The following is a 24,470-nucleotide window of genomic DNA, read 5'->3' as shown; positions in this document are numbered from 1 at the left end:
GCAAAGGTCCGAGGCATTGGAGACCCAGAATGGGAAGTGCCCCGCTCGCCCCGGGCCTCGAGGCCCGGGGCTGCTCGCCCCGGGCCTCCAGGCCCGGGGCTGCTCGCCCCGGGCCTCCAGGCCCGGGGCTGCTCGCCCCGGGCCTCCAGGCCCGGGGCTGCTCGCCCCGGGCCTCCAGGCCCGGGGCTGCTCGCCCCGGGCCTCCAGGCCCGGGGCTGCTCGCCCCGGGCCTCCAGGCCCGGGGCTGCTCGCCCCGGGCCTCCAGGCCCGGGGCTGCTCGCCCCGGGCCTCCAGGCCCGGGGCTGCTCGCCCCGGGCCTCCTCGCCCGGGGCTGCTCGCCCCGGGCCTCCTCGCCCGGGGCTGCTCGCCCCGGGCCTCCTCGCCCGGGGCTGCTCGCCCCGGGCCTCCTCGCCCGGGGCTGCTCGCCCCGGGCCTCCTCGCCCGGGGCTGCTCGCCCCGGGCCTCCTCGCCCGGGGCTCCTCGCCCCGGGCCTCCTCGCCCGGGGCTCCTCGCCCCGGGCCTCCTCGCCCGGGGCTGCTCGCCCCGGGCCTCCTCGCCCGGGGCTGTCTCTTACCATGGCTAATCATGCCTGAAGCCTCTGCCTGTACCCGAGAGGAACGGGTCAGTTTATCCCACACAGCCTCCAGTCCATGGGGTCTAAGCTGAGAAAATTACGGGGAATGTTGGCGAAGTGGGAGACACAGAATCCCAAGCTGCCCCTCCAGGGGCTATGCAGCAAGCACAAAATCCCAAGGAGACAGATGGCTGACTCCGAAAAGGAAACAAACCCTTCCTCTCGGCCCAGAAACTCCGGGGTTAGGTCCGAGAGTAGGGAAACACAGAATCCCAAACACCTGCTACGAGACCCGGCATCCAAGCCCTGAGTCATTACCTTGGCTCACCGTGGGTGAAGTCGCTCCCTGTACCTGAGAGAAAGGGTTCACAGGACCCGAAACAGCCTCCAGACCCTGGGGACTCAGTGCAGAGATTACCTGCAAAGGTCCGAGGCATTGGTGACCCAGAATGGGAAGTGCCCCGCTCGCCCCTGGCCTCCAGGCCCGGGGCTGCTCGCCCGGGGCTGCTCGCCCCGGGCCTCCAGGCCCGGGGCTGCTCGCCCCGGGCCTCCTCGCCCGGGGCTGCTAGCCCCTCGCCCGGGGCTGCTCGCCCCGGGCCTCCAGGCCCGGGGCTGCTCGCCCCGGGCCTCCAGGCCCGGGGCTGCTCGCCCCGGGCCTCCTCGCCCGGGGCTGCTCGCCGCGGGCCTCCTCGCCCGGGGCTGCTCGCCCCGGGCCTCCTCGCCCGGGGCTGCTCGCCCCGGGCCTCCAGGCCCGGGGCTGCTCGCCCCGGGCCTCCTCGCCCGGGGCTGCTCGCCCCGGGCCTCCTCGCCCGGGGCTGTCTCTTACCATGGCTAATCATGCCTGAAGCCTCTGCCTGTACCCGAGAGGAACGGGTCAGTGTATCCCACACAGCCTCCAGTCCATGGGGTCTAAGCTGAGAAAATTACGGGGAATGTTGGCGAAGTGGGAGACACAGAATCCCAAGCTGCCCCTCCAGGGGCTATGCAGCAAGCACAAAATCCCAAGGAGACAGATGGCTGACTCCGAAAAGGAAACAAACCCTTCCTCTCGGCCCAGAAACTCCGGGGTTAGGTCCGAGAGTAGGGAAACACAGAATCCCAAACACCTGCTACGAGACCCGGCATCCAAGCCCTGAGTCATTACCTTGGCTCACCGTGGGTGAAGTCGCTCCCTGTACCTGAGAGAAAGGGTTCACAGGACCCGAAACAGCCTCCAGACCCTGGGGACTCAGTGCAGAGATTACCCGCAAAGGTCCGAGGCATTGGAGACCCAGAATGGGAAGTGCCCCGCTCGCCCCTGGCCTCCAGGCCCGGGGCTGCTCGCCCCGGGCCTCCTCGCCCGGGGCTGCTCGCCCCTCGCCCGGGGCTGCTCGCCCCGGGCCTCCTCGCCCGGGGCTGCTCGCCCCGGGCCTCCTCGCCCGGGGCTGCTCGCCCCGGGCCTCCAGGCCCGGGCTGCTCGCCCCGGGCCTCCTCGCCCGGGGCTGCTCGCCCCTCGCCCGGGGCTGCTCGCCCCGGGCCTCCTCGCCCGGGGCTGCTCGCCCCGGGCCTCCAGGCCCGGGGCTGCTCGCCCCGGGCCTCCAGGCCCGGGGCTGCTCGCCCCGGGCCTCCTCGCCCGGGGCTGCTCGCCCCGGGCCTCCTCGCCCGGGGCTGCTCGCCCCGGGCCTCCTCGCCCGGGGCTGCTCGCCCCGGGCCTCCTCGCCCGGGGCTGCTCGCCCCGGGCCTCCTCGCCCGGGGCTGCTCGCCCCGGGCCTCCTCGCCCGGGGCTCCTCGCCCCGGGCCTCCTCGCCCGGGGCTCCTCGCCCCGGGCCTCCTCGCCCGGGGCTCCTCGCCCCGGGCCTCCTCGCCCGGGGCTGCTCGCCCCGGGCCTCCTCGCCCGGGGCTGTCTCTTACCATGGCTAATCATGCCTGAAGCCTCTGCCTGTACCCGAGAGGAACGGGTCAGTTTATCCCACACAGCCTCCAGTCCATGGGGTCTAAGCTGAGAAAATTACGGGGAATGTTGGCGAAGTGGGAGACACAGAATCCCAAGCTGCCCCTCCAGGGGCTATGCAGCAAGCACAAAATCCCAAGGAGACAGATGGCTGACTCCGAAAAGGAAACAAACCCTTCCTCTCGGCCCAGAAACTCCGGGGTTAGGTCCGAGAGTAGGGAAACACAGAATCCCAAACACCTGCTACGAGACCCGGCATCCAAGCCCTGAGTCATTACCTTGGCTCACCGTGGGTGAAGTCGCTCCCTGTACCTGAGAGAAAGGGTTCACAGGACCCGAAACAGCCTCCAGACCCTGGGGACTCAGTGCAGAGATTACCTGCAAAGGTCCGAGGCATTGGTGACCCAGAATGGGAAGTGCCCCGCTCGCCCCTGGCCTCCAGGCCCGGGGCTGCTCGCCCGGGGCTGCTCGCCCCGGGCCTCCAGGCCCGGGGCTGCTCGCCCCGGGCCTCCTCGCCCGGGGCTGCTAGCCCCTCGCCCGGGGCTGCTCGCCCCGGGCCTCCAGGCCCGGGGCTGCTCGCCCCGGGCCTCCAGGCCCGGGGCTGCTCGCCCCGGGCCTCCTCGCCCGGGGCTGCTCGCCGCGGGCCTCCTCGCCCGGGGCTGCTCGCCCCGGGCCTCCTCGCCCGGGGCTGCTCGCCCCGGGCCTCCAGGCCCGGGGCTGCTCGCCCCGGGCCTCCTCGCCCGGGGCTGCTCGCCCCGGGCCTCCTCGCCCGGGGCTGCTCGCCCCGGGCCTCCTCGCCCGGGGCTGTCTCTTACCATGGCTAATCATGCCTGAAGCCTCTGCCTGTACCCGAGAGGAACGGGTCAGTGTATCCCACACAGCCTCCAGTCCATGGGGTCTAAGCTGAGAAAATTACGGGGAATGTTGGCGAAGTGGGAGACACAGAATCCCAAGCTGCCCCTCCAGGGGCTATGCAGCAAGCACAAAATCCCAAGGAGACAGATGGCTGACTCCGAAAAGGAAACAAACCCTTCCTCTCGGCCCAGAAACTCCGGGGTTAGGTCCGAGAGTAGGGAAACACAGAATCCCAAACACCTGCTACGAGACCCGGCATCCAAGCCCTGAGTCATTACCTTGGCTCACCGTGGGTGAAGTCGCTCCCTGTACCTGAGAGAAAGGGTTCACAGGACCCGAAACAGCCTCCAGACCCTGGGGACTCAGTGCAGAGATTACCCGCAAAGGTCCGAGGCATTGGAGACCCAGAATGGGAAGTGCCCCGCTCGCCCCTGGCCTCCAGGCCCGGGGCTGCTCGCCCCGGGCCTCCTCGCCCGGGGCTGCTCGCCCCTCGCCCGGGGCTGCTCGCCCCGGGCCTCCTCGCCCGGGTCTGCTCGCCCCGGGCCTCCTCGCCCGGGGCTGCTCGCCCCGGGCCTCCAGGCCCGGGCTGCTCGCCCCGGGCCTCCTCGCCCGGGGCTGCTCGCCCCTCGCCCGGGGCTGCTCGCCCCGGGCCTCCTCGCCCGGGGCTGCTCGCCCCGGGCCTCCAGGCCCGGGCTGCTCGCCCCGGGCCTCCTCGCCCGGGGCTGCTCGCCCCGGGCCTCCTCGCCCGGGGCTGCTCGCCCCGGGCCTCCTCGCCCGGGGCTGCTCGCCCCGGGCCTCCTCGCCCGGGGCTGCTCGCCCCGGGCCTCCAGGCCCGGGGCTGCTCGCCCAGGGCCTCCAGGCCCGGGGCTGCTCGCCCCGGTCCTCCTCGCCCGGGGCTGCTCGCCCCGGGCCTCCTCGCCCGGGGCTGCTCGCCCCGGGCCTCCTCGCCCGGGGCTCCTCGCCCCGGGCCTCCTCGCCCGGGGCTGCTCGCCCCGGGCCTCCTCGCCCAGGGCTGTCTCTTACCATGGCTAATCATGCCTGAAGCCTCTGCCTGTACCCGAGAGGAACGGGTCAGTGTATCCCACACAGCCTCCAGTCCATGGGGTCTAAGCTGAGAAAATTACGGGGAATGTTGGCGAAGTGGGAGACACAGAATCCCAAGCTGCCCCTCCAGGGGCTATGCAGCAAGCACAAAATCCCAAGGAGACAGATGGCTGACTCCGAAAAGGAAACAAACCCTTCCTCTCGGCCCAGAAACTCCGGGGTTAGGTCCGAGAGTAGGGAAACACAGAATCCCAAACACCTGCTACGAGACCCGGCATCCAGGCCCTGAGTCATTACCTTGGCTCACCGTGGGTGAAGTCGCTCCCTGTACCTGAGAGAAAGGGTTCACAGGACCCGAAACAGCCTCCAGACCCTGGGGACTCAGTGCAGAGATTACCCGCAAAGGTCCGAGGCATTGGAGACCCAGAATGGGAAGTGCCCCGCTCGCCCCGGGCCTCGAGGCCCGGGGCTGCTCGCCCCGGGCCTCCAGGCCCGGGGCTGCTCGCCCCGGGCCTCCAGGCCCGGGGCTGCTCGCCCCGGGCCTCCAGGCCCGGGGCTGCTCGCCCCGGGCCTCCAGGCCCGGGGCTGCTCGCCCCGGGCCTCCAGGCCCGGGGCTGCTCGCCCCGGGCCTCCAGGCCCGGGGCTGCTCGCCCCGGGCCTCCAGGCCCGGGGCTGCTCGCCCCGGGCCTCCAGGCCCGGGGCTGCTCGCCCCGGGCCTCCTCGCCCGGGGCTGCTCGCCCCGGGCCTCCAGGCCCGGGGCTGCTCGCCCCGGGCCTCCTCGCCCGGGGCTGCTCGCCCCGGGCCTCCAGGCCCGGGGCTGCTCGCCCCGGGCCTCCAGGCCCGGGGCTGCTCGCCCCGGGCCTCCAGGCCCGGGGCTGCTCGCCCCGGGCCTCCAGGCCCGGGGCTGCTCGCCCCGGGCCTCCTCGCCCGGGGCTGCTCGCCCCGGGCCTCCAGGCCCGGGGCTGCTCGCCCCGGGCCTCCAGGCCCGGGGCTGCTCGCCCCGGGCCTCCTCGCCCGGGGCTGCTCGCCCCGGGCCTCCAGGCCCGGGGCTGCTCGCCCCGGGCCTCCTCGCCCGGGGCTGCTCGCCCCGGGCCTCCTCGCCCGGGGCTGCTCGCCCCGGGCCTCCAGGCCCGGGGCTGCTCGCCCCGGGCCTCCAGGCCCGGGGCTGCTCGCCCCGGGCCTCCTCGCCCGGGGCTGCTCGCCCCGGGCCTCCAGGCCCGGGGCTGCTCGCCCCGGGCCTCCAGGCCCGGGGCTGCTCGCCCCGGGCCTCCTCGCCCGGGGCTGCTCGCCCCGGGCCTCCAGGCCCGGGGCTGCTCGCCCCGGGCCTCCAGGCCCGGGGCTGCTCGCCCCGGGCCTCCTCGCCCGGGGCTGCTCGCCCCGGGCCTCCAGGCCCGGGGCTGCTCGCCCCGGGCCTCCTCGCCCGGGGCTGCTCGCCCCGGGCCTCCAGGCCCGGGGCTGCTCGCCCCGGGCCTCCTCGCCCGGGGCTGCTCGCCCCGGGCCTCCAGGCCCGGGGCTGCTCGCCCCGGGCCTCCTCGCCCGGGGCTGCTCGCCCCGGGCCTCCAGGCCCGGGGCTGCTCGCCCCGGGCCTCCTCGCCCGGGGCTGCTCGCCCCGGGCCTCCAGGCCCGGGGCTGCTCGCCCCGGGCCTCCTCGCCCGGGGCTGCTCGCCCCGGGCCTCCACGCCCGGGGCTGCTCGCCCCGGGCCTCCTCGCCCGGGGCTCCTCGCCCCGGGCCTCCTCGCCCGGGGCTCCTCGCCCCGGGCCTCCTCGCCCGGGGCTCCTCGCCCCGGGCCTCCTCGCCCGGGGCTCCTCGCCCCGGGCCTCCTCGCCCGGGGCTCCTCGCCCCGGGCCTCCTCGCCCGGGGCTCCTCGCCCCGGGCCTCCTCGCCCGGGGCTCCTCGCCCCGGGCCTCCTCGCCCGGGGCTGCTCGCCCCGGGCCTCCTCGCCCGGGGCTGTCTCTTACCATGGCTAATCATGCCTGAAGCCTCTGCCTGTACCCGAGAGGAACGGGTAAGTGTATCCCACACAGCCTCCAGTCCATGGGGTCTAAGCTGAGAAAATTACGGGGAATGTTGGCGAAGTGGGAGACACAGAATCCCAAGCTGCCCATCCAGGGGCTATGCAGCAAGCACAAAATCCCAAGGAGACAGATGGCTGACTCCGAAAAGGAAACAAACCCTTCCTCTCGGCCCAGAAACTCCGGGGTTAGGTCCGAGAGTAGGGAAACACAGAATCCCAGACACCTGCTACGAGACCCGGCATCCAAGCCCTGAGTCATTACCATGGCTCACCGTGGGTGAAGTCGCTCCCTGTACCTGAGAGAAAGGGTTCACAGGACCCGAAACAGCCTCCAGACCCTGGGGACTCAGTGCAGAGATTACCCGCAAAGGTCCGAGGCATTGGAGACCCAGAATGGGAAGTGCCCCGCTCGCCCCGGGCCTCGAGGCCCGGGGCTGCTCGCCCCGGGCCTCCAGGCCCGGGGCTGCTCGCCCCGGGCCTCCAGGCCCGGGGCTGCTCGCCCCGGGCCTCCAGGCCCGGGGCTGCTCGCCCCGGGCCTCCAGGCCCGGGGCTGCTCGCCCCGGGCCTCCAGGCCCGGGGCTGCTCGCCCCGGGCCTCCAGGCCCGGGGCTGCTCGCCCCGGGCCTCCAGGCCCGGGGCTGCTCGCCCCGGGCCTCCTCGCCCGGGGCTGCTCGCCCCGGGCCTCCTCGCCCGGGGCTGCTCGCCCCGGGCCTCCTCGCCCGGGGCTGCTCGCCCCGGGCCTCCTCGCCCGGGGCTGCTCGCCCCGGGCCTCCTCGCCCGGGGCTGCTCGCCCCGGGCCTCCTCGCCCGGGGCTCCTCGCCCCGGGCCTCCTCGCCCGGGGCTCCTCGCCCCGGGCCTCCTCGCCCGGGGCTCCTCGCCCCGGGCCTCCTCGCCCGGGGCTGCTCGCCCCGGGCCTCCTCGCCCGGGGCTGTCTCTTACCATGGCTAATCATGCCTGAAGCCTCTGCCTGTACCCGAGAGGAACGGGTCAGTTTATCCCACACAGCCTCCAGTCCATGGGGTCTAAGCTGAGAAAATTACGGGGAATGTTGGCGAAGTGGGAGACACAGAATCCCAAGCTGCCCCTCCAGGGGCTATGCAGCAAGCACAAAATCCCAAGGAGACAGATGGCTGACTCCGAAAAGGAAACAAACCCTTCCTCTCGGCCCAGAAACTCCGGGGTTAGGTCCGAGAGTAGGGAAACACAGAATCCCAAACACCTGCTACGAGACCCGGCATCCAAGCCCTGAGTCATTACCTTGGCTCACCGTGGGTGAAGTCGCTCCCTGTACCTGAGAGAAAGGGTTCACAGGACCCGAAACAGCCTCCAGACCCTGGGGACTCAGTGCAGAGATTACCTGCAAAGGTCCGAGGCATTGGTGACCCAGAATGGGAAGTGCCCCGCTCGCCCCTGGCCTCCAGGCCCGGGGCTGCTCGCCCGGGGCTGCTCGCCCCGGGCCTCCAGGCCCGGGGCTGCTCGCCCCGGGCCTCCTCGCCCGGGGCTGCTAGCCCCTCGCCCGGGGCTGCTCGCCCCGGGCCTCCAGGCCCGGGGCTGCTCGCCCCGGGCCTCCAGGCCCGGGGCTGCTCGCCCCGGGCCTCCTCGCCCGGGGCTGCTCGCCGCGGGCCTCCTCGCCCGGGGCTGCTCGCCCCGGGCCTCCTCGCCCGGGGCTGCTCGCCCCGGGCCTCCAGGCCCGGGGCTGCTCGCCCCGGGCCTCCTCGCCCGGGGCTGCTCGCCCCGGGCCTCCTCGCCCGGGGCTGCTCGCCCCGGGCCTCCTCGCCCGGGGCTGTCTCTTACCATGGCTAATCATGCCTGAAGCCTCTGCCTGTACCCGAGAGGAACGGGTCAGTGTATCCCACACAGCCTCCAGTCCATGGGGTCTAAGCTGAGAAAATTACGGGGAATGTTGGCGAAGTGGGAGACACAGAATCCCAAGCTGCCCCTCCAGGGGCTATGCAGCAAGCACAAAATCCCAAGGAGACAGATGGCTGACTCCGAAAAGGAAACAAACCCTTCCTCTCGGCCCAGAAACTCCGGGGTTAGGTCCGAGAGTAGGGAAACACAGAATCCCAAACACCTGCTACGAGACCCGGCATCCAAGCCCTGAGTCATTACCTTGGCTCACCGTGGGTGAAGTCGCTCCCTGTACCTGAGAGAAAGGGTTCACAGGACCCGAAACAGCCTCCAGACCCTGGGGACTCAGTGCAGAGATTACCCGCAAAGGTCCGAGGCATTGGAGACCCAGAATGGGAAGTGCCCCGCTCGCCCCTGGCCTCCAGGCCCGGGGCTGCTCGCCCCGGGCCTCCTCGCCCTGGGCTGCTCGCCCCTCGCCCGGGGCTGCTCGCCCCGGGCCTCCTCGCCCGGGGCTGCTCGCCCCGGGCCTCCTCGCCCGGGGCTGCTCGCCCCGGGCCTCCAGGCCCGGGCTGCTCGCCCCGGGCCTCCTCGCCCGGGGCTGCTCGCCCCTCGCCCGGGGCTGCTCGCCCCGGGCCTCCTCGCCCGGGGCTGCTCGCCCCGGGCCTCCAGGCCCGGGCTGCTCGCCCCGGGCCTCCTCGCCCGGGGCTGCTCGCCCCGGGCCTCCTCGCCCGGGGCTGCTCGCCCCGGGCCTCCTCGCCCGGGGCTGCTCGCCCCGGGCCTCCTCGCCCGGGGCTGCTCGCCCCGGGCCTCCAGGCCCGGGGCTGCTCGCCCAGGGCCTCCAGGCCCGGGGCTGCTCGCCCCGGTCCTCCTCGCCCGGGGCTGCTCGCCCCGGGCCTCCTCGCCCGGGGCTCCTCGCCCCGGGCCTCCTCGCCCGGGGCTGCTCGCCCCGGGCCTCCTCGCCCAGGGCTGTCTCTTACCATGGCTAATCATGCCTGAAGCCTCTGCCTGTACCCGAGAGGAACGGGTCAGTGTATCCCACACAGCCTCCAGTCCATGGGGTCTAAGCTGAGAAAATTACGGGGAATGTTGGCGAAGTGGGAGACACAGAATCCCAAGCTGCCCCTCCAGGGGCTATGCAGCAAGCACAAAATCCCAAGGAGACAGATGGCTGACTCCGAAAAGGAAACAAACCCTTCCTCTCGGCCCAGAAACTCCGGGGTTAGGTCCGAGAGTAGGGAAACACAGAATCCCAAACACCTGCTACGAGACCCGGCATCCAGGCCCTGAGTCATTACCTTGGCTCACCGTGGGTGAAGTCGCTCCCTGTACCTGAGAGAAAGGGTTCACAGGACCCGAAACAGCCTCCAGACCCTGGGGACTCAGTGCAGAGATTACCCGCAAAGGTCCGAGGCATTGGAGACCCAGAATGGGAAGTGCCCCGCTCGCCCCGGGCCTCGAGGCCCGGGGCTGCTCGCCCCGGGCCTCCAGGCCCGGGGCTGCTCGCCCCGGGCCTCGAGGCCCGGGGCTGCTCGCCCCGGGCCTCCAGGCCCGGGGCTGCTCGCCCCGGGCCTCCAGGCCCGGGGCTGCTCGCCCCGGGCCTCCAGGCCCGGGGCTGCTCGCCCCGGGCCTCCTCGCCCGGGGCTGCTCGCCCCGGGCCTCCAGGCCCGGGGCTGCTCGCCCCGGGCCTCCAGGCCCGGGGCTGCTCGCCCCGGGCCTCCAGGCCCGGGGCTGCTCGCCCCGGGCCTCCAGGCCCGGGGCTGCTCGCCCCGGGCCTCCAGGCCCGGGGCTGCTCGCCCCGGGCCTCCAGGCCCGGGGCTGCTCGCCCCGGGCCTCCAGGCCCGGGGCTGCTCGCCCCGGGCCTCCAGGCCCGGGGCTGCTCGCCCCGGGCCTCCAGGCCCGGGGCTGCTCGCCCCGGGCCTCCAGGCCCGGGGCTGCTCGCCCCGGGCCTCCAGGCCCGGGGCTGCTCGCCCCGGGCCTCCAGGCCCGGGGCTGCTCGCCCCGGGCCTCCAGGCCCGGGGCTGCTCGCCCCGGGCCTCCAGGCCCGGGGCTGCTCGCCCCGGGCCTCCAGGCCCGGGGCTGCTCGCCCCGGGCCTCCAGGCCCGGGGCTGCTCGCCCCGGGCCTCCAGGCCCGGGGCTGCTCGCCCCGGGCCTCCTCGCCCGGGGCTGCTCGCCCCGGGCCTCCTCGCCCGGGGCTGCTCGCCCCGGGCCTCCAGGCCCGGGGCTGCTCGCCCCGGGCCTCCTCGCCCGGGGCTGCTCGCCCCGGGCCTCCAGGCCCGGGGCTGCTCGCCCCGGGCCTCCAGGCCCGGGGCTGCTCGCCCCGGGCCTCCTCGCCCGGGGCTGCTCGCCCCGGGCCTCCAGGCCCGGGGCTGCTCGCCCCGGGCCTCCAGGCCCGGGGCTGCTCGCCCCGGGCCTCCTCGCCCGGGGCTGCTCGCCCCGGGCCTCCAGGCCCGGGGCTGCTCGCCCCGGGCCTCCAGGCCCGGGGCTGCTCGCCCCGGGCCTCCTCGCCCGGGGCTGCTCGCCCCGGGCCTCCTCGCCCGGGGCTGCTCGCCCCGGGCCTCCTCGCCCGGGGCTGCTCGCCCCGGGCCTCCTCGCCCGGGGCTCCTCGCCCCGGGCCTCCTCGCCCGGGGCTGCTCGCCCCGGGCCTCCTCGCCCGGGGCTGCTCGCCCCGGGCCTCCTCGCCCGGGGCTCCTCGCCCCGGGCCTCCTCGCCCGGGGCTGCTCGCCCCGGGCCTCCTCGCCCGGGGCTGCTCGCCCCGGGCCTCCTCGCCCGGGGCTGCTCGCCCCGGGCCTCCTCGCCCGGGGCTCCTCGCCCCGGGCCTCCTCGCCCGGGGCTCCTCGCCCCGGGCCTCCTCGCCCGGGGCTGCTCGCCCCGGGCCTCCTCGCCCGGGGCTGCTCGCCCCGGGCCTCCTCGCCCGGGGCTCCTCGCCCCGGGCCTCCTCGCCCGGGGCTCCTCGCCCCGGGCCTCCTCGCCCGGGGCTGCTCGCCCCGGGCCTCCTCGCCCGGGGCTGTCTCTTACCATGGCTAATCATGCCTGAAGCTTCTGCCTGTACCCGAGAGGAACGGGTCAGTTTATCCCACACAGCCTCCAGTCCATGGGGTCTAAGCTGAGAAAATTACGGGGAATGTTGGCGAAGTGGGAGACACAGAATCCCAAGCTGCCCCTCCAGGGGCTATGCAGCAAGCACAAAATCCCAAGGAGACAGATGGCTGACTCCGAAAAGGAAACAAACCCTTCCTCTCGGCCCAGAAACTCCGGGGTTAGGTCCGAGAGTAGGGAAACACAGAATCCCAAACACCTGCTACGAGACCCGGCATCCAAGCCCTGAGTCATTACCTTGGCTCACCGTGGGTGAAGTCGCTCCCTGTACCTGAGAGAAAGGGTTCACAGGACCCGAAACAGCCTCCAGACCCTGGGGACTCAGTGCAGAGATTACCTGCAAAGGTCCGAGGCATTGGAGACCCAGAATGGGAAGTGCCCCGCTCGCCCCTGGCCTCCAGGCCCGGGGCTGCTCGCCCGGGGCTGCTCGCCCCGGGCCTCCAGGCCCGGGGCTGCTCGCCCCGGGCCTCCTCGCCCGGGGCTGCTCGCCCCTCGCCCGGGGCTGCTCGCCCCGGGCCTCCAGGCCCGGGGCTGCTCGCCCCCGGCCTTCTCGCCCGGGGCTGCTCGCCCCGGGCCTCCTCGCCCGGGGCTGCTCGCCCCGGGCCTCCTCGCCCGGGGCTGCTCGCCCCGGGCCTCCAGGCCCGGGGCTGCTCGCCCCGGGCCTCCAGGCCCGGGGCTGCTCGCCCCGGGCCTCCTCGCCCGGGGCTGCTCGCCCCGGGCCTCCAGGCCCGGGGCTGCTCGCCCCGGGCCTCCAGGCCCGGGGCTGCTCGCCCCGGGCCTCCAGGCCCGGGGCTGCTCGCCCCGGGCCTCCAGGCCCGGGGCTGCTCGCCCCGGGCCTCCAGGCCCGGGGCTGCTCGCCCCGGGCCTCCTCGCCCGGGGCTGCTCGCCCCGGGCCTCCTCGCCCGGGGCTGCTCGCCCCGGGCCTCCTCGCCCGGGGCTGCTCGCCCCGGGCCTCCTCGCCCGGGGCTCCTCGCCCCGGGCCTCCTCGCCCGGGGCTGCTCGCCCCGGGCCTCCTCGCCCGGGGCTGCTCGCCCCGGGCCTCCTCGCCCGGGGCTCCTCGCCCCGGGCCTCCTCGCCCGGGGCTGCTCGCCCCGGGCCTCCTCGCCCGGGGCTGCTCGCCCCGGGCCTCCTCGCCCGGGGCTGCTCGCCCCGGGCCTCCTCGCCCGGGGCTCCTCGCCCCGGGCCTCCTCGCCCGGGGCTCCTCGCCCCGGGCCTCCTCGCCCGGGGCTGCTCGCCCCGGGCCTCCTCGCCCGGGGCTGCTCGCCCCGGGCCTCCTCGCCCGGGGCTGCTCGCCCCGGGCCTCCTCGCCCGGGGCTCCTCGCCCCGGGCCTCCTCGCCCGGGGCTGCTCGCCCCGGGCCTCCTCGCCCGGGGCTGTCTCTTACCATGGCTAATCATGCCTGAAGCCTCTGCCTGTACCCGAGAGGAACGGGTCAGTTTATCCCACACAGCCTCCAGTCCATGGGGTCTAAGCTGAGAAAATTACGGGGAATGTTGGCGAAGTGGGAGACACAGAATCCCAAGCTGCCCCTCCAGGGGCTATGCAGCAAGCACAAAATCCCAAGGAGACAGATGGCTGACTCCGAAAAGGAAACAAACCCTTCCTCTCGGCCCAGAAACTCCGGGGTTAGGTCCGAGAGTAGGGAAACACAGAATCCCAAACACCTGCTACGAGACTCGGCATCCAAGCCCTGAGTCATTACCTTGGCTCACCGTGGGTGAAGTCGCTCCCTGTACCTGAGAGAAAGGGTTCACAGGACCCGAAACAGCCTCCAGACCCTGGGGACTCAGTGCAGAGATTACCTGCAAAGGTCCGAGGCATTGGAGACCCAGAATGGGAAGTGCCCCGCTCGCCCCTGGCCTCCAGGCCCGGGGCTGCTCGCCCGGGGCTGCTCGCCCCGGGCCTCCAGGCCCGGGGCTGCTCGCCCCGGGCCTCCTCGCCCGGGGCTGCTCGCCCCTCGCCCGGGGCTGCTCGCCCCGGGCCTCCAGGCCCGGGGCTGCTCGCCCCCGGCCTTCTCGCCCGGGGCTGCTCGCCCCGGGCCTCCTCGCCCGGGGCTGCTCGCCCCGGGCCTCCTCGCCCGGGGCTGCTCGCCCCGGGCCTCCAGGCCCGGGGCTGCTCGCCCCGGGCCTCCAGGCCTGGGGCTGCTCGCCCCGGGCCTCCTCGCCCGGGGCTGCTCGCCCCGGGCCTCCTCGCCCGGGGCTGTCTCTTACCATGGCTAATCATGCCTGAAGCCTCTGCCTGTACCCGAGAGGAACGGGTCAGTGTATCCCACACAGCCTCCAGTCCATGGGGTCTAAGCTGAGAAAATTACGGGGAATGTTGGCGAAGTGGGAGACACAGAATCCCAAGCTGCCCCTCCAGGGGCTATGCAGCAAGCACAAAATCCCAAGGAGACAGATGGCTGACTCCGAAAAGGAAACAAACCCTTCCTCTCGGCCCAGAAACTCCGGGGATAGGTCCGAGAGTAGGGAAACACAGAATCCCAAACACCTGCTACGAGACCCGGCATCCAAGCCCTGAGTCATTACCTTGCCTCACCGTGGGTGAAGTCGCTCCCTGTACGTGAGAGAAAGGGTTCACAGGACCCGAAACAGCCTCCAGACCCTGGGGACTCTGCTCGCCCCGGGCCTCCAGGCCCGGGGCTGCTCGCCCCGGGCCTCCAGGCCCGGGGCTGCTCGCCCCGGGCCTCCAGGCCCGGGGCTGCTCGCCCCGGGCCTCCAGGCCCGGGGCTGCTCGCCCCGGGCCTCCAGGCCCGGGGCTGCTCGCCCCGGGCCGCCTCGCCCGGGGCTGCTCGCCCCGGGCCGCCTCGCCCGGGGCTGCTCGCCCCGGGCCGCCTCGCCCGGGGCTCCTCGCCCCGGGCCGCCTCGCCCGGGGCTGCTCGCCCCGGGCCTCCAGGCCCGGGGCTGCTCGCCCCGGGCCGCCTCGCCCGGGGCTGCTCGCCCCGGGCCTCCAGGCCCGGGGCTGCTCGCCCCGGGCCTCCAGGCCCGGGGCTGCTCGCCCCGGGCCGCCTCGCCCGGGACTGCTCGCCCCGGGCCGCCTCGCCCGGGGCTGCTCGCCCCGGGCCGCCTCGCCCGGGGCTGCTCGCCCCGGGCCTCCTCGCCCGGGGCTGCTCGCCCCGGGCCTCCAGGCCCGGGGCTGCTCGCCCCGGGCCTCCAGGCCCGGGGCTGCTCGCCCCGGGCCGCCTCGCCCGGGGCTGCTCGCCCCGGGCCTCCAGGCCCGGGGCTGCTCGCCCCGGGCCTCCAGGCCCGGGGCTGCTCGCCCCGGGCCGCCTCGCCCGGGGCTGCTCGCCCCGGGCCTCCTCGCCCGGGGCTGCTCGCCCCGGGCCTCCTCGCCCGGGGCTGCTCGCCCCGGGCCTCCAGGCCCGGGGCTGCTCGCCCCGGGCCTCCAGGCCCGGGGCTGCTCGCCCCGGGCCTCCTCGCCCGGGGCTGCTCGCCCCGGGCCTCCTCGCCCGGGGCTCCTCGCCCCGGGCCTCCTCGCCCGGGGCTGCTCGCCCCGGGCCTCCTCGCCCGGGGCTGTCTCTTACCATGGTTAATCATGCCTGAAGCCTCTGCCTGTACCCGAGAGGAACGGGTCAGAGTATCCCACACAGCCTCCAGTCCATGGGGTCTAAGCTGAGAACCTTACGGGGAATTTTGGAGAAGTGGGAGACACAGAATCCCAAGCAGCCCCTCCAGGGGCTATGCAGCGAGCACAAAATCCCAAGGAGACAGATGCCTGACTCCGAAAAGGAAACAAACCCTTCCTCTCGGCCCACAAACGCCGGGGTTAGGTCCAAGAGTAGGGAAACACAGAATCCCAAACACCTGCTACGAGACCTGGCATCCAAGCCCTGAGTCATTACCTTGGCTCACCGTGGGTGAAGCCTCTCCCTGTACCTGAGAGAAAGGGTTCACAGGACCCGAAACAGCCTCCAGACCCTGGGGACTCAGTGCAGAGATTCCCCGCAAAGGTCCGAGGCATTGGAGACCCAGAATGGGAAGTGCCCCGCTCTCCCCGGGCCTCCAGGCCCGGGGCTGCTCGCCCCGGGCCTCCAGGCCCGGGGCTGCTCGCCCCGGGCCTCCTCGCCCGGGGCTGCTCGCCCCGGGCCTCCAGGCCCGGGGCTGCTCGCCCCGGGCCTCCAGGCCCGGGGCTGCTCGCCCCGGGCCTCCTGGCCCGGGGCTGCTCGCCCCGGGCCTCCAGGCCCGGGGCTCCTCGCCCCGGGCCTCCAGGCCCGGGGCTGCTCGCCCCGGGCCGCCTCGCCCGGGGCTGCTCGCCCCGGGCCTCCTCGCCCGGGGCTGCTCGCCCCGGGCCTCCTCGCCCGGGGCTGCTCGCCCCGGGCCGCCTCGCCCGGGGCTGCTCGCCCCGGGCCTCCAGGCCCGGGGCTGCTCGCCCCGGGCCTCCAGGCCCGGGGCTGCTCGCCCCGGGCCTCCAGGCCCGGGGCTGCTCGCCCCGGGCCTCCAGGCCCGGGGCTGCTCGCCCCGGGCCTCCAGGCCCGGGGCTGCTCGCCCCGGGCCTCCAGGCCCGGGGCTGCTCGCCCCGGGCCTCCAGGCCCGGGGCTGCTCGCCCCGGGCCTCCAGGCCCGGGGCTGCTCGCCCCGGGCCTCCAGGCCCGGGGCTGCTCGCCCCGGGCCTCCAGGCCCGGGGCTGCTCGCCCCGGGCCTCCAGGCCCGGGGCTGCTCGCCCCGGGCCTCCAGGCCCGGGGCTGCTCGCCCCGGGCCTCCAGGCCCGGGGCTGCTCGCCCCGGGCCTCCAGGCCCGGGGCTGCTCGCCCCGGGCCTCCAGGCCCGGGGCTGCTCGCCCCGGGCCTCCAGGCCCGGGGCTGCTCGCCCCGGGCCTCCAGGCCCGGGGCTGCTCGCCCCGGGCCTCCAGGCCCGGGGCTGCTCGCCCCGGGCCTCCAGGCCCGGGGCTGCTCGCCCCGGGCCTCCAGGCCCGGGGCTGCTCGCCCCGGGCCTCCAGGCCCGGGGCTGCTCGCCCCGGGCCTCCAGGCCCGGGGCTGCTCGCCCCGGGCCTCCAGGCCCGGGGCTGCTCGCCCCGGGCCTCCAGGCCCGGGGCTGCTCGCCCCGGGCCTCCAGGCCCGGGGCTGCTCGCCCCGGGCCTCCAGGCCCGGGGCTGCTCGCCCCGGGCCTCCAGGCCCGGGGCTGCTCGCCCCGGGCCTCCAGGCCCGGGGCTGCTCGCCCCGGGCCTCCAGGCCCGGGGCTGCTCGCCCCGGGCCTCCAGGCCCGGGGCTGCTCGCCCCGGGCCTCCAGGCCCGGGGCTGCTCGCCCCGGGCCTCCAGGCCCGGGGCTGCTCGCCCCGGGCCTCCAGGCCCGGGGCTGCTCGCCCCGGGCCTCCAGGCCCGGGGCTGCTCGCCCCGGGCCTCCAGGCCCGGGGCTGCTCGCCCCGGGCCTCCAGGCCCGGGGCTGCTCGCCCCGGGCCTCCAGGCCCGGGGCTGCTCGCCCCGGGCCTCCAGGCCCGGGGCTGCTCGCCCCGGGCCTCCAGGCCCGGGGCTGCTCGCCCCGGGCCTCCTCGCCCGGGGCTGCTCGCCCCGGGCCTCGAGGCCCGGGGCTGCTCGCCCCGGGCCTCCTCGCCCGGGGCTGCTCGCCCCGGGCCTCCAGGCCCGGGGCTGCTCGCCCCGGGCCTCCTCGCCCGGGGCTGCTCGCCCCGGGCCTCCAGGCCCGGGGCTGCTCGCCCCGGGCCTCCAGGCCCGGGGCTGCTCGCCCCGGGCCTCCAGGCCCGGGGCTGCTCGCCCCGGGCCTCCAGGCCCGGGGCTGCTCGCCCCGGGCCTCCTCGCCCGGGGCTGCTCGCCCCGGGCCTCCAGGCCCGGGGCTGCTCGCCCCGGGCCTCCTCGCCCGGGGCTGCTCGCCCCGGGCCTCCTCGCCCGGGGCTGCTCGCCCCGGGCCTCCAGGCCCGGGGCTGCTCGCCCCGGGCCTCCTCGCCCGGGGCTGCTCGCCCCGGGCCTCCTCGCCCGGGGCTGCTCGCCCCGGGCCTCCAGGCCCGGGGCTGCTCGCCCCGGGCCTCCAGGCCCGGGGCTGCTCGCCCCGGGCCTCCTCGCCCGGGGCTGCTCGCCCCGGGCCTCCAGGCCCGGGGCTGCTCGCCCCGGGCCTCCAGGCCCGGGGCTGCTCGCCCCGGGCCTCCAGGCCCGGGGCTGCTCGCCCCGGGCCTCCTCGCCCGGGGCTGCTCGCCCCGGGCCTCCAGGCCCGGGGCTGCTCGCCCCGGGCCTCCAGGCCCGGGGCTGCTCGCCCCGGGCCTCCTCGCCCGGGGCTGCTCGCCCCGGGCCTCCAGGCCCGGGGCTGCTCGCCCCGGGCCTCCTCGCCCGGGGCTGCTCGCCCCGGGCCTCCAGGCCCGGGGCTGCTCGCCCCGGGCCTCCTCGCCCGGGGCTGCTCGCCCCGGGCCTCCAGGCCCGGGGCTGCTCGCCCCGGGCCTCCTCGCCCGGGGCTGCTCGCCCCGGGCCTCCAGGCCCGGGGCTGCTCGCCCCGGGCCTCCTCGCCCGGGGCTGCTCGCCCCGGGCCTCCAGGCCCGGGGCTGCTCGCCCCGGGCCTCCTCGCCCGGGGCTGCTCGCCCCGGGCCTCCACGCCCGGGGCTGCTCGCCCCGGGCCTCCTCGCCCGGGGCTCCTCGCCCCGGGCCTCCTCGCCCGGGGCTCCTCGCCCCGGGCCTCCTCGCCCGGGGCTCCTCGCCCCGGGCCTCCTCGCCCGGGGCTCCTCGCCCCGGGCCTCCTCGCCCGGGGCTCCTCGCCCCGGGCCTCCTCGCCCGGGGCTCCTCGCCCCGGGCCTCCTCGCCCGGGGCTGCTCGCCCCGGGCCTCCTCGCCCGGGGCTGTCTCTTACCATGGCTAATCATGCCTGAAGCCTCTGCCTGTACCCGAGAGGAACGGGTAAGTGTATCCCACACAGCCTCCAGTCCATGGGGTCTAAGCTGAGAAAATTACGGGGAATGTTGGCGAAGTGGGAGACACAGAATCCCAAGCTGCCCATCCAGGGGCTATGCAGCAAGCACAAAATCCCAAGGAGACAGATGGCTGACTCCGAAAAGGAAACAAACCCTTCCTCTTGGCCCAGAAACTCCGGGGTTAGGTCCGAGAGTAGGGAAACACAGAATCCCAGACACCTGCTACGAGACCCGGCATCCAAGCCCTGAGTCATTACCATGGCTCACCGTGGGTGAAGTCGCTCCCTGTACCTGAGAGAAAGGGTTCACAGGACCCGAAACAGCCTCCAGACCCTGGGGACTCAGTGCAGAGATTACCCGCAAAGGTCCGAGGCATTGGAGACCCAGAATGGGAAGTGCCCCGCTCGCCCCGGGCCTCCAGGCCCGGGGCTGCTCGCCCCGGGCCTCCAGGCCCGGGGCTGCTCGCCCCGGGCCTCCAGGCCCGGGGCTGCTCGCCCCGGGCCTCCAGGCCCGGGGCTGCTCGCCCCGGGCCTCCAGGCCCGGGGCTGCTCGCCCCGGGCCTCCAGGCCCGGGGCTGCTCGCCCCGGGCCTCCAGGCCCGGGGCTGCTCGCCCCGGGCCTCCAGGCCCGGGGCTGCTCGCCCCGGGCCTCCAGGCCCGGGGCTGCTCGCCCCGGGCCTCCAGGCCCGGGGCTGCTCGCCCCGGGCCTCCAGGCCCGGGGCTGCTCGCCCCGGGCCTCCAGGCCCGGGGCTGCTCGCCCCGGGCCTCCAGGCCCGGGGCTGCTCGCCCCGGGCCTCCAGGCCCGGGGCTGCTCGCCCCGGGCCTCCAGGCCCGGGGCTGCTCGCCCCGGGCCTCCAGGCCCGGGGCTGCTCGCCCCGGGCCTCCAGGCCCGGGGCTGCTCGCCCCGGGCCTCCAGGCCCGGGGCTGCTCGCCCCGGGCCTCCAGGCCCGGGGCTGCTCGCCCCGGGCCTCCAGGCCCGGGGCTGCTCGCCCCGGGCCTCCAGGCCCGGGGCTGCTCGCCCCGGGCCTCCAGGCCCGGGGCTGCTCGCCCCGGGCCTCCAGGCCCGGGGCTGCTCGCCCCGGGCCTCCAGGCCCGGGGCTGCTCGCCCCGGGCCTCCAGGCCCGGGGCTGCTCGCCCCGGGCCTCCAGGCCCGGGGCTGCTCGCCCCGGGCCTCCAGGCCCGGGGCTGCTCGCCCCGGGCCTCCAGGCCCGGGGCTGCTCGCCCCGGGCCTCCAGGCCCGGGGCTGCTCGCCCCGGGCCTCCAGGCCCGGGGCTGCTCGCCCCGGGCCTCCAGGCCCGGGGCTGCTCGCCCCGGGCCTCCAGGCCCGGGGCTGCTCGCCCCGGGCCTCCAGGCCCGGGGCTGCTCGCCCCGGGCCTCCAGGCCCGGGGCTGCTCGCCCCGGGCCTCCAGGCCCGGGGCTGCTCGCCCCGGGCCTCCAGGCCCGGGGCTGCTCGCCCCGGGCCTCCAGGCCCGGGGCTGCTCGCCCCGGGCCTCCAGGCCCGGGGCTGCTCGCCCCGGGCCTCCAGGCCCGGGGCTGCTCGCCCCGGGCCTCCAGGCCCGGGGCTGCTCGCCCCGGGCCTCCAGGCCCGGGGCTGCTCGCCCCGGGCCTCCAGGCCCGGGGCTGCTCGCCCCGGGCCTCCAGGCCCGGGGCTGCTCGCCCCGGGCCTCCAGGCCCGGGGCTGCTCGCCCCGGGCCTCCAGGCCCGGGGCTGCTCGCCCCGGGCCTCCAGGCCCGGGGCTGCTCGCCCCGGGCCTCCAGGCCCGGGGCTGCTCGCCCCGGGCCTCCAGGCCCGGGGCTGCTCGCCCCGGGCCTCCAGGCCCGGGGCTGCTCGCCCCGGGCCTCCAGGCCCGGGGCTGCTCGCCCCGGGCCTCCAGGCCCGGGGCTGCTCGCCCCGGGCCTCCAGGCCCGGGGCTGCTCGCCCCGGGCCTCCAGGCCCGGGGCTGCTCGCCCCGGGCCTCCAGGCCCGGGGCTGCTCGCCCCGGGCCTCCAGGCCCGGGGCTGCTCGCCCCGGGCCTCCAGGCCCGGGGCTGCTCGCCCCGGGCCTCCAGGCCCGGGGCTGCTCGCCCCGGGCCTCCAGGCCCGGGGCTGCTCGCCCCGGGCCTCCAGGCCCGGGGCTGCTCGCCCCGGGCCTCCAGGCCCGGGGCTGCTCGCCCCGGGCCTCCAGGCCCGGGGCTGCTCGCCCCGGGCCTCCAGGCCCGGGGCTGCTCGCCCCGGGCCTCCAGGCCCGGGGCTGCTCGCCCCGGGCCTCCAGGCCCGGGGCTGCTCGCCCCGGGCCTCCAGGCCCGGGGCTGCTCGCCCCGGGCCTCCAGGCCCGGGGCTGCTCGCCCCGGGCCTCCAGGCCCGGGGCTGCTCGCCCCGGGCCTCCAGGCCCGGGGCTGCTCGCCCCGGGCCTCCAGGCCCGGGGCTGCTCGCCCCGGGCCTCCAGGCCCGGGGCTGCTCGCCCCGGGCCTCCAGGCCCGGGGCTGCTCGCCCCGGGCCTCCAGGCCCGGGGCTGCTCGCCCCGGGCCTCCAGGCCCGGGGCTGCTCGCCCCGGGCCTCCAGGCCCGGGGCTGCTCGCCCCGGGCCTCCAGGCCCGGGGCTGCTCGCCCCGGGCCTCCAGGCCCGGGGCTGCTCGCCCCGGGCCTCCAGGCCCGGGGCTGCTCGCCCCGGGCCTCCAGGCCCGGGGCTGCTCGCCCCGGGCCTCCAGGCCCGGGGCTGCTCGCCCCGGGCCTCCAGGCCCGGGGCTGCTCGCCCCGGGCCTCCAGGCCCGGGGCTGCTCGCCCCGGGCCTCCAGGCCCGGGGCTGCTCGCCCCGGGCCTCCAGGCCCGGGGCTGCTCGCCCCGGGCCTCCAGGCCCGGGGCTGCTCGCCCCGGGCCTCCAGGCCCGGGGCTGCTCGCCCCGGGCCTCCAGGCCCGGGGCTGCTCGCCCCGGGCCTCCAGGCCCGGGGCTGCTCGCCCCGGGCCTCCAGGCCCGGGGCTGCTCGCCCCGGGCCTCCAGGCCCGGGGCTGCTCGCCCCGGGCCTCCAGGCCCGGGGCTGCTCGCCCCGGGCCTCCAGGCCCGGGGCTGCTCGCCCCGGGCCTCCAGGCCCGGGGCTGCTCGCCCCGGGCCTCCAGGCCCGGGGCTGCTCGCCCCGGGCCTCCAGGCCCGGGGCTGCTCGCCCCGGGCCTCCAGGCCCGGGGCTGCTCGCCCCGGGCCTCCAGGCCCGGGGCTGCTCGCCCCGGGCCTCCAGGCCCGGGGCTGCTCGCCCCGGGCCTCCAGGCCCGGGGCTGCTCGCCCCGGGCCTCCAGGCCCGGGGCTGCTCGCCCCGGGCCTCCAGGCCCGGGGCTGCTCGCCCCGGGCCTCCAGGCCCGGGGCTGCTCGCCCCGGGCCTCCAGGCCCGGGGCTGCTCGCCCCGGGCCTCCAGGCCCGGGGCTGCTCGCCCCGGGCCTCCAGGCCCGGGGCTGCTCGCCCCGGGCCTCCAGGCCCGGGGCTGCTCGCCCCGGGCCTCCAGGCCCGGGGCTGCTCGCCCCGGGCCTCCAGGCCCGGGGCTGCTCGCCCCGGGCCTCCAGGCCCGGGGCTGCTCGCCCCGGGCCTCCAGGCCCGGGGCTGCTCGCCCCGGGCCTCCAGGCCCGGGGCTGCTCGCCCCGGGCCTCCAGGCCCGGGGCTGCTCGCCCCGGGCCTCCAGGCCCGGGGCTGCTCGCCCCGGGCCTCCAGGCCCGGGGCTGCTCGCCCCGGGCCTCCAGGCCCGGGGCTGCTCGCCCCGGGCCTCCAGGCCCGGGGCTGCTCGCCCCGGGCCTCCAGGCCCGGGGCTGCTCGCCCCGGGCCTCCAGGCCCGGGGCTGCTCGCCCCGGGCCTCCAGGCCCGGGGCTGCTCGCCCCGGGCCTCCAGGCCCGGGGCTGCTCGCCCCGGGCCTCCAGGCCCGGGGCTGCTCGCCCCGGGCCTCCAGGCCCGGGGCTGCTCGCCCCGGGCCTCCAGGCCCGGGGCTGCTCGCCCCGGGCCTCCAGGCCCGGGGCTGCTCGCCCCGGGCCTCCAGGCCCGGGGCTGCTCGCCCCGGGCCTCCAGGCCCGGGGCTGCTCGCCCCGGGCCTCCAGGCCCGGGGCTGCTCGCCCCGGGCCTCCAGGCCCGGGGCTGCTCGCCCCGGGCCTCCAGGCCCGGGGCTGCTCGCCCCGGGCCTCCAGGCCCGGGGCTGCTCGCCCCGGGCCTCCAGGCCCGGGGCTGCTCGCCCCGGGCCTCCAGGCCCGGGGCTGCTCGCCCCGGGCCTCCAGGCCCGGGGCTGCTCGCCCCGGGCCTCCAGGCCCGGGGCTGCTCGCCCCGGGCCTCCAGGCCCGGGGCTGCTCGCCCCGGGCCTCCAGGCCCGGGGCTGCTCGCCCCGGGCCTCCAGGCCCGGGGCTGCTCGCCCCGGGCCTCCAGGCCCGGGGCTGCTCGCCCCGGGCCTCCAGGCCCGGGGCTGCTCGCCCCGGGCCTCCAGGCCCGGGGCTGCTCGCCCCGGGCCTCCAGGCCCGGGGCTGCTCGCCCCGGGCCTCCAGGCCCGGGGCTGCTCGCCCCGGGCCTCCAGGCCCGGGGCTGCTCGCCCCGGGCCTCCAGGCCCGGGGCTGCTCGCCCCGGGCCTCCAGGCCCGGGGCTGCTCGCCCCGGGCCTCCAGGCCCGGGGCTGCTCGCCCCGGGCCTCCAGGCCCGGGGCTGCTCGCCCCGGGCCTCCAGGCCCGGGGCTGCTCGCCCCGGGCCTCCAGGCCCGGGGCTGCTCGCCCCGGGCCTCCAGGCCCGGGGCTGCTCGCCCCGGGCCTCCAGGCCCGGGGCTGCTCGCCCCGGGCCTCCAGGCCCGGGGCTGCTCGCCCCGGGCCTCCAGGCCCGGGGCTGCTCGCCCCGGGCCTCCAGGCCCGGGGCTGCTCGCCCCGGGCCTCCAGGCCCGGGGCTGCTCGCCCCGGGCCTCCAGGCCCGGGGCTGCTCGCCCCGGGCCTCCAGGCCCGGGGCTGCTCGCCCCGGGCCTCCAGGCCCGGGGCTGCTCGCCCCGGGCCTCCAGGCCCGGGGCTGCTCGCCCCGGGCCTCCAGGCCCGGGGCTGCTCGCCCCGGGCCTCCAGGCCCGGGGCTGCTCGCCCCGGGCCTCCAGGCCCGGGGCTGCTCGCCCCGGGCCTCCAGGCCCGGGGCTGCTCGCCCCGGGCCTCCAGGCCCGGGGCTGCTCGCCCCGGGCCTCCAGGCCCGGGGCTGCTCGCCCCGGGCCTCCAGGCCCGGGGCTGCTCGCCCCGGGCCTCCAGGCCCGGGGCTGCTCGCCCCGGGCCTGGAGGCCCGGGGCTGCTCGCCCCGGGCCTCCAGGCCCGGGGCTGCTCGCCCCGGGCCTCCAGGCCCGGGGCTGCTCGCCCCGGGCCTCCAGGCCCGGGGCTGCTCGCCCCGGGCCTCCAGGCCCGGGGCTGCTCGCCCCGGGCCTCCAGGCCCGGGGCTGCTCGCCCCGGGCCTCCAGGCCCGGGGCTGCTCGCCCCGGGCCTCCTCGCCCGGGGCTGCTCGCCCCGGGCCTCCAGGCCCGGGGCTGCTCGCCCCGGGCCTCCTCGCCCGGGGCTGCTCGCCCCGGGCCTCCAGGCCCGGGGCTGCTCGCCCCGGGCCTCCAGGCCCGGGGCTGCTCGCCCCGGGCCTCCTCGCCCGGGGCTGCTCGCCCCGGGCCTCCAGGCCCGGGGCTGCTCGCCCCGGGCCTCCAGGCCCGGGGCTGCTCGCCCCGGGCCTCCTCGCCCGGGGCTGCTCGCCCCGGGCCTCCTCGCCCGGGGCTGCTCGCCCCGGGCCTCCTCGCCCGGGGCTGCTCGCCCCGGGCCTCCTCGCCCGGGGCTGCTCGCCCCGGGCCTCCTCGCCCGGGGCTGCTCGCCCCGGGCCTCCTCGCCCGGGGCTGCTCGCCCCGGGCCTCCTCGCCCGGGGCTGCTCGCCCCGGGCCTCCTCGCCCGGGGCTCCTCGCCCCGGGCCTCCTCGCCCGGGGCTGCTCGCCCCGGGCCTCCTCGCCCGGGGCTGCTCGCCCCGGGCCTCCTCGCCCGGGGCTCCTCGCCCCGGGCCTCCTCGCCCGGGGCTCCTCGCCCCGGGCCTCCTCGCCCGGGGCTGTTCGCCCCGGGCCTCCTCGCCCGGGGCTGCTCGCCCCGGGCCTCCTCGCCCGGGGCTCCTCGCCCCGGGCCTCCTCGCCCGGGGCTCCTCGCCCCGGGCCTCCTCGCCCGGGGCTCCTCGCCCCGGGCCTCCTCGCCCGGGGCTGTCTCTTACCATGGCTAATCATGCCTGAAGCCTCTGCCTGTACCCGAGAGGAACGGGTCAGTTTATCCCACACAGCCTCCAGTCCATGGGGTCT

Source organism: Puma concolor, chromosome D1 (genome assembly GCF_028749965.1).
Source record: "Puma concolor isolate L17-30 chromosome D1, mPumCon1.1.hap2, whole genome shotgun sequence".
Classification (NCBI taxonomy): Eukaryota; Metazoa; Chordata; class Mammalia; order Carnivora; family Felidae; genus Puma; species Puma concolor.
This window is presented reverse-complemented; position numbering follows the sequence as displayed.